This window comes from Amyelois transitella, chromosome 21 (genome assembly GCF_032362555.1).
Source record: "Amyelois transitella isolate CPQ chromosome 21, ilAmyTran1.1, whole genome shotgun sequence".
In the NCBI taxonomy this organism is placed as follows: Eukaryota; Metazoa; Arthropoda; class Insecta; order Lepidoptera; family Pyralidae; genus Amyelois; species Amyelois transitella.
The window spans coordinates 8,697,735-8,715,162 of record NC_083524.1 but is presented as its reverse complement, the minus strand read 5'-3'; the positions used below and the strand labels follow the sequence as shown (position 1 = coordinate 8,715,162).

The 17,428-nt window shown below is 36.0% G+C and overlaps 1 long non-coding RNA gene across 1 annotated transcript; it reads right to left on the bottom strand.

The window, feature by feature from the left end:
* Positions 1-5,328: 5,328 nt before the first annotated feature.
* Positions 5,329-9,160, bottom strand: LOC132903060 (uncharacterized). The gene is made up of 3 exons (XR_009657311.1): positions 9,083-9,160; positions 8,335-8,439; positions 5,329-5,449 (listed from the first exon to the last, which is right to left on the bottom strand). It is a non-coding gene; the product is annotated as an uncharacterized LOC132903060 (long non-coding RNA).
* Positions 9,161-17,428: the final 8,268 nt, after the last annotated feature.

Genomic DNA, 17,428 nt, shown 5'->3' with positions numbered 1-17,428 from the left:
ATCTAAATGACGTTACCTAAATAGCTTAGATGATATTTCAGAAATTCTTGCAATTATTATCATGACACTATTCATTTCAGCGATTCATATCAATAACAAAGTGATTAAATATTCTACTACAGAGCTAATATATTCATTAATGGGTACTTAGGAGTCATTAAATAATATTCCTGCTCTTAATGTTCCTCTTGTAAAGACAGTGCGAAATTCTCATAAATTAAAAATATATAAGGCGTCAATAACATTATATTACGATATTTAAAAACTTAACTATAACGTCAAATTGCGCTATTTATTTTATTTATTAAGGTACACATACGGACAGATTACAGATCTGCAATAATATACTTAGGAAATGTGAATATAGTGAACAAGTAAAAATTCCAACGGGAAGTAATAAAGTGTTAGTATTTCTATTGTTAAAATTTTCGAAAGCTATATAGGTAATACTTTGAGGGGTGGTGTGGTGACTCATTAGTCAATAATGAGTTTCGGCAATAATATCGGCAAATCTTACCTACTTGAATCAGTTTGTGTGTGATTCTCTTGCGGGCCACTCGTCCCAGGAACACTTTCTAGTGTACTTCGTGTGTGAGCGCTCTTGTCCAACATAAACTTCCCGCACCAGTGAATCCTGAGTGAATATGAAAGGAAGCCTGGCCCTGACTAAGGTGAGTGACTTCTTCTTCTTCTCCCTGGCTCCTCATGTTGCTCCTATATCTTTTACAAATTTCGGAATCGTATTGGATCTTTATTAGTGTTTCCCTTTTAATCTCGGCTGAAATTATTGTGATCAAACTATTAATTATTCGCCATGACTTTTCTTTAAACATATTTCTTTCAATATGACGCGCAATTAACAGTTTGAACATAATTATTTTAGCGAAAGCTTTTTTCTTGTTTCGTTATTTTTATAGTGTTTTAGTAGCCTGGTTTAGGTATTTAAATTTTATTTTATTAAACTTATTTTGGAGTTATAAGTATTCGTGTGACCTAATAATATATAGCAATTAAGGTTTTATTGTTTATTTCTAAGTTAGGATACCTAAATAGTTTAACAGTTATTTCAGATATTCCTTATTAGTTCCTTAAAAGTTATTCCTTGTTTTTAGATTTTAATCTTAATTTTTTTAAACTTATTTGGAGTTAGGTGTCCTATTCATGTGACCTAATAACATAGAGAATTGTTTGTTACTATCTAAATTATGATACCTAAATAACTAGTTCAGAACTAATTTAGTATAATAATAACACAACCGTTTTGTTATTTTTGTTTGCCACGATTCTTTATTTAATTTTAAAACTAAGTTTTAGTCATCCTATCAATGACTCATCATATATTTTTGTTTTTTTTTTATGCTTATCCTTTTTTTTCGCATGTACGAGTATGTAGTCATACTCGGGTGAATCTTAATTTATTTTTTTTAAAATTGTGCTCATCTGTAATTGGGTTGCTTGAATTTAATTTTGGAAATGTATTGTTTAGAATGTTATCATGTAGTTTACCTGTTAGTGTCCCTAAATAAATAAATAAATAAAGAGTTAGCTCTTCAATTTATGAAGAAGTTGTGGGGACTCAAAGAAACTAATACTTATGTCTCTTTTTTTAGATGTTAATTTCCAGAGGTATACTTATTTTTAAATAATATTAATTTTTTCCCGCCTTTCAGTCTTTTGATGACTGTTGGCTTTATCTAACCCGCAAGGGATTTAGACGTGATTATATGTTATGTTTATGTATAGAAATAAAAATAAATTGTACTGAACCTTTATGAGAAGACACCTATCGTTAGTTTACAAAGTTTACGAATGCATTACTTTTGTTTTCAGCCGGTCATCAAACAGTCCCGCACCGCGCCCGCCAGCGGAGCCCTGCCGCGCCCGCAACCCACCGCGCCGAGCGTCTCGGACATCATCCCGCCTGGACGCGGCCGCAAACGCAAGAACGCTATAACTATCGACGTCCCACCAGAAATGCATCCCGCATTCCCGATCCGGCCGCGAGACCCGAGACGCAGGGATCCGCGCCTCGAGAAACGCGACAGGACCAAGCGCGAGGAAACTAGACGCGTCCAAATAGAGAACAAGGAAGTGACGAGACCCGCCCGCGTCCCCGAATTACTTATCAAAGTACAGGACGGCAAAAATATTTGGAATCTCCCGCCGATACCAAAAATCAGTCAAACCGGTGGTTCTAATAAAGAGATGCCTAGAAAAAGAGAAGTTGAGCGCGAAACGAAAGACGTGCGTGTTGAAAAAGCACCGCGGAGGGAGCTCAGCAGTAGTGGGAGGGATTCGTCTGACAGTTCCTCGCCCGAGAAGCGATCTGAGAACAAGGACGTACCGGAGACCGAGCCTTCAAGTAAGATATCATTTGTATGTTAACAGAATGAGAGGTTTAACCTATGAAGGCTAGTCGGTAACTGTGATATTAGAATAGGAACGATAAAGTGCGCAAATAAAATATTTTTTTATTTCTGGAAAATTCATATTGATGTGTGTTTCACGTCCGATTTTACCCTTAATTATGTTTTTAATATGATCTCAAATGTATATCTCACTTTTCTATTTTTGTGATCATCGGTGACTTTACTTGCAACTTCTCTAAACATGGGAGAGAAAAAATATATGATTTACCTACATTATTTATAAGGAGGACAGATTTATGGGAGAATATTCAAAGTGTTCCTGATGTCAAGATGGCGGTGTGTCCAGCCGCACGGGCCCATTCGTGTGTCACTGGATTTGAAGATTTCGGTTTTGACACCCAATGGCGTTCATAATATTTTTGGATATTCTCACATTCCCTCAAAGGATCTGGTTACAGTATATGTTTCGAAATTGTTGTTGCTAGAATGGTTCGATACCTTCGTTGTTTTGGTTCTCTTCGTAGTTACCTACTACTCGTATAATAACGATTCCAAAGTTTATTATTTCTAATATTTAAAACATTTTCACACTTTTTTAACAGCGCAGTGCTGCCCTCATTTGAAATAAATCATTTAATCTTAAAAAAGACCAAAATAATAAGTGTTTTGCATAAAATACTATAAATATATAATACTATAAATAAAATACTAGATAATATTAATAAATTAATGATTTTTCTTAATAAGTAAAATAAACGTTCTATCGCCACTTACAGAAAGCATTGCTTTTGTGTTTCGTAATGCCCAGTATTTTTTATTTAATTTAATTAGTAAAAGAATGTATATTTCTCGTTTATTGTCGTTTTCCTCCGTAATTAACTTTTATGAAGTAGAGAGAAGTCTGATATTATTAAAAATTTGATATTTACCTTCCCAAGAAATTTAAGAGGAAAAAAATTAAATTAATAACCATTGTGTATTTTTGTTTTGTTTTTTTTTTTTAAATTAATTCTCTTCTGTCTTCTTTTCCTTCTATGTATAGTTTAACTATTTTCTTTTTTTTTTACTACACTATGATTTTCGCCACTAAGTCGAACGTAATATTTCACGGCACTTGAGAAAAATTAATTCAGTAAAGCGAATTTTTAAATATTAATGTATGTTCATTTTAGTATTTTCCATAAAGAAATCATCTTGTCAATTTTCTTTTTCCAATCATTTTTACTGTTATCGTTTTAGAAATTTTATTCGCTACTTTAAATGCCGTCATTATGTATAAGTCAGTGGATATTGGTTTCTTCATAAAACATAACCTCGCATATAGTAACATAATACTCGAGATAAAATGTTGATAATAAGTAAATAATGTGTTATCGACACATCCTAATGTGCCGTATGTCCGACTGCGGGCTCGAAGCTGATCGGGGATGCAGCCACCGCTACATGCGGTGTCAGGGACGGGACACTCGCTTTGTTAGCGAGCGAGTTATAATTAGATCTTTATTTAAAAAATTGAAAATTAACAATAGTTCCCACCAGAAACATTCTGTAATAAACTAGCCAACTCTCGATGGAGCTGTTATTTGTTTATCTTTTAAAATTAATGAAATCTAGACGAAGTCGTGCCAAGTCTGAAGTTCCTTACTGGGGTCCCTTTATAATAATAGTGAATATTATATGACTGGTCGTTTTTACAGAATGTTTGGTATGATTTCACACTTCCTTATGTTATAAAATTTTCTCATGTGACACCGTTTTTATATACTTATAATAAATGGGCGGTACGTCGAGATCTCTAATAGTTTGGTTGGGCTCTTGTGCTTTCTAATCAGGGTCGCCAGGTACTCCAGATCTTCGATTATCCTAGTTTTCATAGTTTTCCCTTTGTGTTGTCGTCTCTATGTGTCATTGCTACGGTCACCGTTTAACTTAGGAGGACAGCTTAGCTGACTTGTTAAAAGAATTAGAGAAAGAAGATCATAGATTTGGTATCTCTCGAAGAATTGATCTTAATCAGATTTTCGTATTTTTTTGAGTAAGAGCTGTTGCAAATAGATAATAACACTTACACTTTTAAGAAATACAATGTTAAATCCCATGTTATAAGAGTGAGACATACCTGAATATAAAGTTTTAACACATCAGGTCACAAGGTTTGGCACAATGGTTGGCACAATTTCTTTATTTATTGTCATCTATATTATAGAAATTCATTAAACTGATATTTATATAAACATTAAATTATTAAACAAGTCATCATTTTGGAAAATTTTGTGGTGCCATCTTATACTCTTTATACATATTTGGCAAGAAAGGTAATTCTTAAAAATAAAATGTCAATGAAAACAAAACTTGAGTAGGACCCAATGCTGAACCTTGGGGCACACCGGCACAACAGTTAGTGTCGGAGATGAAGAAGCAGTCTCTCTCGCTTGAGTAATACTATAATTTGAGTTAATATTTCATGCACTTGATGTCGATAACATGGAAATTTAATATTATTTTCAGATGTGACGGAAGAGGCCGAGAAGATCATACCTTTAGTGCAGGTGAAACCTGCGACTGTTAGTCATAAGAAGCCGTCAACTGAGCTGCTTTCTGCTGAAGATGGGAAAGCGAATAACACTCAACACGCCAAATTTGATAAGTAAGTATTCGTTGATACACAATATGATTGTATAAGTATTTGAAAGCAGGCGAATTATTGTCAAAAGCATTAGACAAATATTGGCAATGTAGTGAAGTCAGATGTAGTAGTACTCAATTGGTCACGGCACCATTAAAAAGTGATGTAAAGTTCTGTAGCGATATAAATGTAATAAGTAAAGTTAATACAGTAATAACGTTGAGTGCCTATAATGTGTGCATTAGAGGGAATAAACTAAAATCAAATTTTAAGAAGATTCTATTGTTTGTTAGTACCATTCAGCACAATATTTACATTATTTAAACTTCCAGCGTATTTACAAAATGGATTTATTACAGCCTCTTCGGAAATGAAGACGTGAATCTCCGCCAACTGCCCCAGGCGGAGGAAGCCAGCGCCCCGCCTCCGCCCACGATCAGAGACTCCTCCACACCTGAGGAGAAGATGGATGATGAACAGGACGCGACATCTAGTAGAATGGTAAATATTTCTTAACAAGACTATGTCCGTAGGTTCCCAGAAATAAAAATGCAGCTTTTGCTATGATCCAATTTGAGTTACGTTCCCCCAAAACGTTGGTCATTATCCAATATTGGTTGGGTACCCCTGCAAAGGTTACGGAGGTCAGACGGGCGTCTCTTCGTGTAAATCCCATGTATTTAACTTTCCCGTGAGAAATTTGAGAGAAAACTTCTTAGCCACATCGTGGGACCATGATTACTACACAGTTTATTTAATGAAATGTAAAATGACGTGAAAAAGTGCCTATTTTCTGAATAATATTTTAATTTAGATTTTGATTTCAAAGAGGAGGACGACCCCAAACTCAGGATAAAACGGAGGAAGTGGAACCAACAGAGATGGCTCCCAGTAAGGTTAGATGTAGTTACCTTGTTCAGTAATGCTATCTTCGTAGATTTTGTTTTAAAGTAGTGCATGTTCATATTTATCTAATTCAAAATATTTCTTGCTTTTTGTATCTTCTGAATACTAAAAAAAAATTGTTGCTTTCGTTGATAATTGTACTATTTCTAAGTTCTATTTGACTACTATATCTGTCCATACATGTCACACTTCATTTTGTATCCTCCTATATTTTATATGTATCCTATATATTGAATGGCAAAGCCTCCTCCATACAAGGCTTCACAGAAAGTCAGAGCATTTTATATCATCATCATACACATGGATATGCTGAGTGCGAACCCATCTTCTTCTCAACGACTTTATTTCATTTCTCTAATCTCTCCCATCTTTGCGTGATTCAATCCTTCAGCCTTTCCTAATCTTAGAAATGCTATTTATAAATAAAACAGGTGTTAAACGCGCACGTAACGTAACTTTATTTTATCTCGGACGTTTCGAATCATGTTGCAATGATCCGTGGTTACCGAGAGGTTTCTAAGTTGAAAGCATTTCTAAGTTTAACATTTTAGAAATGCTTACCTATGAAAATTCTTCAGTTCTTCTATTGTATCATCAAAACTTATTCTTGATTGTATTGTATCTATTGTCTTCGGCTTAAAGTTCATCCAATTTAATGATATTTCAATATTTATTTTCATTTTATTTTCAATAAAATATTCATACATCCATTTAAAAAAATAACAAATCATTAATTTATTATTATTTATTTCAATGTTTATTTTCATTCATATATGTTGACCGCGATCAGTTTCATATAGTATAACATTGGTTGCTTATTATCTTTTCTTATACCTATAATTAGTTCAGTATCATAATCTTAACAACAGTTATTTAACAATTAACACTTAAATTTCTTATAGGATTGGCACGAGGTCAAAGAGAAGTGTGATGACGTGAAGAAGGCCCCCTCTAAGTTGGACCTGGTGCGAGCCAAACTTGCAGAGGCGACTGAAGTCAAGGACGGATTGGTTTTGGACGCCGAAGACCACAAAGAGAAGATCTCTACTGTCAAGAGCCAAACCACGGAGCAATACAGCGACGGCCATCGAGACAACCACTTCAACGCACTTATGCACCAAATTAAGCAGCTCAATGACAAGTTGGATCTCAAAACTACCAATAACAAAACGGCCAGTCTTAGCTCTTCTCTAAGCGAGAGGAACAATTTTAGTGTCGAGGGAGTCACGCCGGGAATGTCCTTATACACTCCCCCAGATAGCCGACAAGAGTACTTGAAAGTGTCCGATGTGATAAAGTCTCGCCGCATGGACTATGATGGCAACAGACAAGGGAACTGGATGGGAAGAGTCCCCATGCCACCAAGGATGCCTCCGTTCAGGCCTTTCAATGCTGAGAGATATCCGGTTTGGAGAGGAAACAGACAGAGAATGGAAGAGTTTGCACCAAGGCCGTTTAGAGGACCCAACCTACCATACTTCAGGGGAAACCGACCTAGACCACCTTTTGAACCACTGCGGCCTTTACTTCCACCTCTACCTTACGAACGAAGCGCCATACCTCCGCTCCAGCCCCGGCCTCCGAGTACCGCTCCAGCCTCGGCCTGCGAGTACCGCTCAGCGGAGCCCTGCTTCGCGAAATCGGAGAGGATGCCCAGACTGGAGACAGGGGACGATAAACCCAACCCGATGAACCCGTTACCCTCTAACTTGAATGTCCACGACCTGTTTGCTAAGCTAGTGGCCACTGGGTTGGTGCAAGTGAACCAGAACAAGGGAGATGCCAAAGTGGAGATCAATCCGGAGAAGCCAAAGCCGAAGGAGGACAGGAGTGTTGTGCACGAGGTGGACCTGTTGAGGCCGGAGACGCTTAAAGTGTAAGTATTCATCTTATTCTCTCTTGCACTTACACTTATACAAATACTTTTACTTGCGTGCATCTGATTTCGATCAACAAGTTTAAAGGTTCTAAACTCGACTGTATGTTTGTTACATTATTTCTCGCCCAACTGTGAATACATTTACAATAATAATTTACAAATAATACCTTTCTTTGTTACAATTAATAACAAAGGTTTTTTTTTGCATTTTTTGTCTATTACATCTTGCTTTGATATTTCACCACTTCAAAAAAATAACATTTTCGATATGTGTTTTGATGATGTGTATTTTTATTGTAGCGTTTCACGAAAAAAGGTAGCCAGATGTCGGTATTTTAATTCTGAGTTATTTGCGTTTGTGTATATCGTGTGAAAACAATAGCATATTACGATAATCTTTATGTCCCACACTATTTTATTGATCTCAATAACCTCTCACAGTAATTCTAATTATCTACCTTTCTCTCTCACAGTAAACAACCAGCATTGGTAGCCAAACTGTACGGTGGAATGCAATGCAGCAACTGCAGCGTTAGATTCCCGCCAGAACATACCTCTAGATATAGCCAGCACCTGGACTGGCACTTCAGAGAGAACACAAGGCGGAGGAATGGCGCTAGAAGGTCACACTCGAGACAATGGTACTACAGCCTGTCCGACTGGGCGCAGTATGAGGAAGTCGAATATGTGGAAGAGAGAGGTAAGTCAAATTCAAATTCATAATTTTTATTCATTATTATGGGACATTTCAAGCATCACTTAATAATTTTCATATCTTTTGGTTTACAAAATTGGTTGACGTCAAATAAATTACCTTAAACTAATTTTACAGCCGCTTACAAAGCGTCAGTGCAGAAGAAGCGGTAACAAACTGCACTGCAGCTTTTTCTTCAATGACGTCACCTTCACAATTATCCAAACTTAAAATTAGAATAGAAATACTTCATTTGTAACGTCACAATAGTGCGTCATCACAGATTTGTTTTAGGCAAAAATTCTACAATTGTTTGTATTAACATATTTTTTTATTTGTTTTCACTTTAAGTTCGTTTGTCACTTGTGTAAAAAGAATTTTCTTTAGCTTCCTGGTTTGTGTGCTATTTGATGCATCTTCAATCCAGGTTGCTAGTGTTTTTGTAATGTGATGACGCAAATGGTTTTGTATTACCATATTACTTTATTAAGTATGAGAGATACTAATAAAATAATATATCTTTTGGAAAGTTCGTATGTGAATTCGTTTATTAATAATAGAAAAAAAATAACAATTAATTTACTGTCCCATCCATAACAAAGACTTACCTAATGCTAAATACTAGAATGCTGTCTCACCTATAATTGGGGTACATGCTAGTACACTAAATGTTATGTTTATTGCAAAGGTTTATCATGTAACCTGTTGGTGTGCGTAATTAATAATGAAACAAAACAAAAATAAGCTAACCATTATCTATTGTCCAATCAGAGAAGAGTTGGTTCGAAACAAATTCGTCCGCGTCAAAGCCGCAGCCGGAGAGCACAGAGCAGGCCCCGAGCGTGGCCGCCGGCGCTCTCGGCGACGACGCCTGCGCTCTGTGCGGGGACAAGTTCGACCAGTTCTACCACGAGGACGAGGAGGAGTGGCATCTCAGGAACTGCGTGAGGCACGACGAGCTGAACTACCATCCGACGTGCTGCGAGGACTTTAAGGTATGTGCTGCTGTCCATAGACTAGGGAGCGCCCGCGAGAAACTCAAATCTCGTTATTATCTGTTACCGCGGGAACTTACAAAAATCCCTTTTAGCTTAAGCTTACCTTAATTCATCTTTGTCAATAAGTTTTTCAATTTTATACATACCGGATAACACATATTTGTTTTTGTTTAAATAAACCGTAGCGGTTGTAATGAAAACTAAAGTTTGAAGAAGTTTAGAAATAAATTAAGACTACATTTTCAACTTTCTTCGCAGGCATCAAAAGCCAAAAAGGAAGCAGAGACTAAGTTGATCTAAGAAGTGGCCATAGACAAGATAGACCCAGATGAGATAAGAGACACGGATGATATCAACTCCCAGTCGGATAATGAGTCTGTGGTCGAGGTCGTTGAACCCCGTCGCGGACACCGCCCGCAGCACACTCGCGGCCTCTATCGACGGGAACGTGCAACTCGAGGCTGCTCCAGTGCCCGCCGTTCCTCCGGCAGGAGGCATACGGATAAACATTTCAAAGCACCCACATTTGCCAATAATGTCCCCGAGCCGATGTTAGAAGACGTCAGTGCAGACGATGAGCCGCTGCCGCCGGGTGAGGAACCGCAGCTGGAGTATACATTAAAAGATTGAAGTTACTGTACTTTTGGGTTTTGCTTTTAAAATTACTCACTCCTTTAGCTCTGACGAAAAACCTATGAAAATTAATACTATGAAATGTTTTCAAAGTTTATTATATGTTTTCAATGTAACATTGAATTGTATGCATACAGTACATTAATGTATACTAGTTGTATATAATGTAGGTTACAGCACTGTTTGTGAGTTACGGATAGGAGAGTGGTTTTCAATGTGTTGAAAATGCTCAAATTTGCAAATTTGTAAATGAACCAGTTTAATATTTGAATTGTATGTGAAATGAAGAAGTTGAAAGTTTAAGAAACTGTTGTTATATTTTTATATAGATAGGTAAGACTTAAAATATATGGTGAAACAGTGTTTTGGTTACATGTTTTAAAAGTACTTTAATTCATAGTGAGGAAACCTGCACATTCAGGCAACTGGGTGTGTAACCATAAGGTTTGGGTTCCCTTGCAAAGGTTGCGGAGGTGAGACGGAATTCACTTTGTGTAAAAACCTGACACACCACACACACCTGACACTGATTCATGGTCAAAGGCGTACTCCAGGCTCAAGAGATGTAATCTGCACCAGCGAAAGGAAACCAATGCACTTTAACACAATTATTGCCAATGTTTTAACACTTTGTGTAATGTATTTGTAATTTTTTAAACAAAATCACCAATTAACGAAATAATAAAATTTATGAGAAAATAGGCAATATTGAAATAGGAATGAATATGTAGAATGAGTATAGGTAATTCGTATTATTATTTTGTTTATTCTGTCATAATTCATTGTGTATCTGTAATGGAGTATTGATAAAATATTGTGATTTTGCTTTTTGAATGTATAAATCTATTTCGATTTTTTTGTTCAATATGTACCTATATTGACTTTGTAATTCTAATTAAAAAACCGTAAATTTGTAAAGAAGAATGTAATGTTATATCATCACGGAAAAACTAAAATTATGTCTTAAAGGATTCATTATTAAAGTTCTTAAATCGACATTTAATTTCGTAGATGCAGCAACTAAAATCTAATGATAGTTAACCATTTTTATATATGAAATGTGATGCTATAATATTAAGTTCTTTTCAACAATGCGTGTGGCTCTTTTAATTGTTGATAAGTAATTTGTAAATAAATGTTTTACACTGATGATTCAATTTATTTTATTCATAACTCCCTTTCCTTTACTTTAATTATGGCTTCAACCATAATTAATTTTATTTTTTTATTCTAAGAGCCTATCTGAGAAATTAAAATACTATTCTATTGAATTGTATACCCCATTGTGATTAAGGTTTTGACTAGTTCAACTACCCCGCAAGGGATATAGACATGATTATATGTTATGTTACATACGAGTTGTGTTACATGGCAAGGCAATGTTCCCATAAAAAAGCTCGCTCCTTCATTTGAATTGTGACATAGCATAAACACACATCCGAATAAAATAAATACATGACGCAACCAGTACGGTTCCAGGATTGCCACTTGGGGCTACGGAACCCTTAACAAACACAAACCTATAATCACGTCTATATCACTTACAGGGTAGTTTGAACTTTGAGTCTTACAAAGACTGAAAGGCCACATTCAGCCGTTTACCTTATTGATGGAATTTAGCTTAATGATGAAAAAAACAGATTCAAATATTGACAGGTTGCTGGCCTATCGCCTTAAGAGGAATCCCAAATTTATAAGCCTATACCTTAGTAGTTGCTGGTGAAAATTAAGACTTTTTGTTGTTAACAAGAAAACCAAGACAAGTTTTTGTAAGCTTATAATTTAAACTCTCAAATAAATTAATAACAAATCAATAACAATAATATCCACAGTCTTCTACATGCTACAATTATGCGGCCATCTTGGAAACGGCGACGTGTCCTTTATATTGGTCACTCTGCACATAGTCTGTAACAATCGCTCGAGACCAAGCCCGTAGCCGTCAGTGGGAATGTTCCCGAACTTTCTCAGCTCCAAGTACCAATGTAGTTTATCTGAAGGTAGTTTGCTCTTCAGTTTGTCGTAGTTGTCTTCCCTGAGACTGCCGCCGACTATTTCGCCAGTGATCGGAGCTAGAAGGTCTAACGCATCCACCTGTAATAAAAATTATTTATTTACTTTTATTCACTTAATATTTAAGAAGAAAATAGATCTCTAACGTGATCATCCCGGCCCTTTCATTAGCAAGAAATTGGAAATGGAATGTGCCGTGTGGTTCCCGGCACCAATACAAAAAAAAATAGGACCACTACATCTCTTTCCTGTGGATGTCGTAAAAGGCGACTAAGGGATAGGCTTACAAACTTGGGATTCTTTTTTAGGCCATCGCCTAGCCCATCGGCTAGCAACCTATCACTATTTGAATCTCAACTCTATCATTAAGCCCAATAGCTGAATGGGGCCATTCAGTCTTTTCAAGACTGTTGGCTCTGTCTACCCCGCAAGGGATATAGACGTGACCATATGTATGTATGTATGGAAATGGAAGGTAGCGTTCAAGTATTTTCGCAAGTGCAAATTGCCGTAGATTTATGGTCCATGAAAGTATTATAGTATATTACATTCAACAACAATGTCTACAATGACACATTTTTTTTTTCTATGTTTTTTAAGAACACTACACGCACTAACACTACAATATTGGGTTACATTTATAGAGCATATTTACACCACAAGCGTAGCAAATATCTTATTTAGTACTAAAAAGTATTTTTATCACTTTTACACTACAACTACATAGCTAATTTATGACCTTGACAGCATTTATGTAATTTTTTAAAGAAATATTAGTATTATTAGTTACTAGGGCTTAAAAAAGGCCGAATAGCTATCACTAGCACGCCCTTTTTGTTCTGTTTTGTTTTGACTTGGTACTGCCACTAATTAGGGTCGACGAGCCTAATAAACAAAAATTAAGATATTTTTTTTGACGTCCTAGTGTTCACTGTCACCATTTACTTTGCAGCGAAAATTAATGTTACAAATGGTGTCTACATATAGGATGGGATGACTTAGTAACCGCTGTTGATTATAAAAAGTTAAGAAGGAAACTCCATTTCTGGAGTCCAAGTGGATGGACCTTTCGAATACTTAAATGGTACCATTTTAATGGCGCAAGCCCGGGGCGGGAGCTAGTCGGCAGATTGAAAACTCTCGCGCCCGGGCACCCTCCGCCTCAACGCCCGCAACACCGCGAGCGCTGCGCAAGCGGTGCTGGCTACGAGCGACTGCTACAGTGTCGTAGCAGCTCTACGAATGGAGCCGGCGATGCTACGAGGTCTACGAAATGCGCTACGAATGTAAGTTATTTAAACCGGGGCGAAAAAAAAGAAGGAAAAAAAAAGAGAACGGGGCGAAGCATTCTGACCATCAGTTTTCGTGGTAATGTCTAGACAAGAACTGATGACAGATCAAACAGTAGGACAAGTCTTTTTTTATTTTATTTTTATATAATTACGTCCATATCAGGTAGCTACTTGGCTCAATGATAGAATTCAGATTCAAATAGTGACAGGTTGCTAGCCCATCACCTAAAAAGAGAAATCCCAAGTAAACAAGGTTATATATACCTTAGTCGCCTTTTACGACATCCATGAGAAAGAGATAGAGTGGTCCTTTTCTTATTTCTATTGGTGTGGGAACCACAAAACACAAGTTATAATATATTATGATTCAATTTGTAGTAACAGTGCGTGTGGAGATTCAAATTCAATGACACTTTTCGGAGTTACATACATTAGTTTTAGTGTAAACACCATTCATTTTTATTTTTTACTTACTCGTACTTTACTTTAACTTTTTTCCCTTTTATTTATTAAACAAACCAAAATACAATATACGGGACAGACTACACAGATTGAGTTGGCCTCAAAGTAAGTTCAAGACCTGTGGTTCTAACTCAGCGATACTATATTTTATATTAAGTACTTATGTAGATATACATCCAAGACCCAGGCCGTTTAGGGAAAGTTCGTTTTTCATCATGCCCTGACCGGGATTCGAACCCAGGACCTCCGCCGTCACAGACAAGCGTACTACCGTACACAGAGGCCGTCAATAGGCTACATATTATTATTATTTCTACTTACATTTTTTCTTACTTTCTTACTTTGCACATCCCGTTTGCACGTAACATAGCTTAATGGAAGCTCCCGCCCCGGGCTTGTGCTGTATCGTCTAGGTAAGCGCTATACTTTTTATTACGCTATAATCAGGAGGAGCAGAGCAGTGAAAGGAAATGTTAGGAAAACGGGAGAAGTTACTTCATTTTTCAAGCTTCCGTCGCGTGTGTAGCCTTAATGGTTAAAGCTACAGCGAAACCATGTATCGTAACGGAAATATTCTACATAGAATTATTAAAAAAATATCCCAAGACAGCAAAAGTCTATCTTTTATGGTTGACTCACAATAGCACGTGTAATTCCTAATAGCTTAGCAGTTCGGGGATTTCTGATTATACTTCTTTACTCTGACGTTTATAATACCAATAACACTCACACTCATTCGTAATTCTTAAAATGTGAAAAAAAACGGAAAAAATTATTCATCCTTGAGAGCTTCAATGATGCCCAAAATAACTATTCCACGCGGACGAAGTCGCAGGCACAGCTAGTTTATATAATAGAATACATATTTATTTATTTTAAAAAATACATATTCCCAATTATTTACATTTTCAAAGGCTACGGATGATGTATTACAGATCGACAGATATATACGAATCTTATACTCTGAGTGATCTTCTCTATAAGGCAGGGTTAATTTATGTTTGTACCTAAGCAGTCTAGGGTTAAAAATCTTTGTGCATTTTAGCCGTTACGGCGTGAAATGTGTTAGTTGACCTTAGTAGCGGCCATGGTCAGTTTGGCCATGTAAGAAATATGTCTATTGAATGACCAAATGTAAAAATGTTCAACATGAAAAATAAATGACTAATTCTAAAAATGACCAACACAAAAATTTCAATCCGATAAATATCCAAGTCAGTTTTTTTTCAATTGTATCGGACATTAATAACTTGTGTCATTATCTTATTTTTACCTGACTACGGCTAAGCCACCCAGGCCCACAAAGGTGGGTTCTGATTTTGACCTTTATGTACATATGTACGTGGGTATATTGTCCGCTGGTAACAGGGGACTTAAAGTAACGAACTAAAAAAATATATCGTGTTCTGTAGGGTATCGAATTAAAGAGCTTTTTAAGCACATTTCAAATATGTAAACATTGTTAGCTGTTGCTAACGGCTTTGCTTGCAATCACCTGATAATTGCAAGAATTAACAAAATAACTTCTGAACTATTGGGTGTCATAATTAATAAAAGAAAAATAAAAGGTTTTAGTTTTCAAAACATGTTTATCACTAGGTACTATTCCTATACCGCAATACCTACATTAGTAAGGTGGTCATATAACCAGTAAAAGTATTTTTCCATACTGCATTGTATTTATCCGTTATGATCAATTTTTATGTAAGTACTTAGGTTTTTGGAAAAAATCGACACGTGTTTTTTCTGAATCACTTATACTTCATTGTCTGTCAGCCGAGGCTCAAAAATATGTTGAACAATAGTCCTCGTTTAACTGATAACATTCAAATAAAATCATAAATTCTTTTTCCGAGCAACCAGGTGGTGAATATTGTACAAGAGCAATTTGTGATAAAAGGGTGTAACAAAACAAAACAAAGCTTATTAGTTTCATCTATTGTGCAAAATTTCGAAAGCTAAATAAGATAAGTAGGGTTTTATGGCGGTCAGGTCATTAATGATTTTTTTTTCAAATTCAAATAGTTTTGGAGTCAGTTGTTTGGGAATCTGGCTTGTCAATGCTCTCGTCCAACATAAACTTCCCCTACCAGTGAAGCCTGCGTAAATATGAAAGAAATCTTGGCTCTGATTCAGGTGAGTGATTGGATACATTTATATTTTTGGACTAAGCTGACTGCAAAGTTTGTTTCAAATGTTAATTAGCTGCTTATTCTAACTCTTACATACTTACGTACATATAATCACGTTTATATCACTTGCGTGTAATACAGATCCAGGAGTCTTGAAAAGACTGATTGGCCACGTTCAGCTGTTTGGCTTAATGAAAGATACTTAGATATACAAAAAACCATAGAACGTTATTTGTAAAACCATTTTTGACCTTCTAACATATCCCAAAGAAAGCTCATGTTCTTGAAAAGTGGCGCATTTATAATATTTGTATTATTTACGTATTAGTGCCGTGTAGTTACCGGCACGAATACAAAAAAGAATAGGACCACTCCATCTATTTCCCATGGATGTCGTAAAAGGCGACTAAGGGATAGGCTTACACAAACTTGGGATTCTCTTTTAGGCGATGGGCTAGCATACATACATACATACATACATAAAATCACGCCTCTTTCCCGGAGGGGTAGGCAGAGACTACCTCTTTCCACTTGCCACGATCTCTGCAATGGGCTAGCAACCTGTCACTATTTGAATCTCAATTCTATCAATAAGCCAAATAGCTGAACGTGGCCATTCAGTCTTTTCAAGACTGTTGACTCAGTCTACCCCGCAAGGGATATAGACGTGACCATGTGTATGTATGTATGTTTATAATATTCATTCGTGTTAAAAGGAATCTATAGCCGTATTGAAAAATACATTCATCTATTACAATCGATAAAATAGTGGCCTATCATTATCTTCAAGACTGTTGGCTCTGTCTAAACTGACTATATATGTATGTATGTTGAACATAATAATTTTAGCGTAGACTATTTTCTTGTTTTTAACTTTTGAAAGTGTTTCCTTTTATTTTTAAATAACTTATTTTGGAGTTATGGGTATTCGTGTGACCTAATAAATTATAGCGGCTAGGGTTTTATTGTTCATGACTATCTAAATGACGATACCTAAATAGTTTAGATGATATTTCAGAAATTCTTGCAATTATTATCATGACACTATTCATTTCAGCGATTCATATCAATAACAAAGTTATTAAATATTCTACTACAGACCTAATATATTCATTAAAGGGTACTTAATTACATTAAGGACATTAAGGAGTCATTACAAAATAGGGTGATTGCGCTGGTTTTCGTCCAATTAGCGGAGTTGCTAGCTTTCAGACGTAAAAATAATATGATAAGGTATCCTAATTAAAATAGCTCATATTTGTTTATATACCTCATATAGTCTATTTTTGATAAAAATTAAGAAACTTTTAATTATAACTACATTGTTTTTTTATATAAATAATTAAATGTTAAATGGCAGATTTCACTAGTTTTCGTCCAAAAAAGTTTGGTTTTCGCCCTGGTGTGATCTAGTTTCCGTCCAG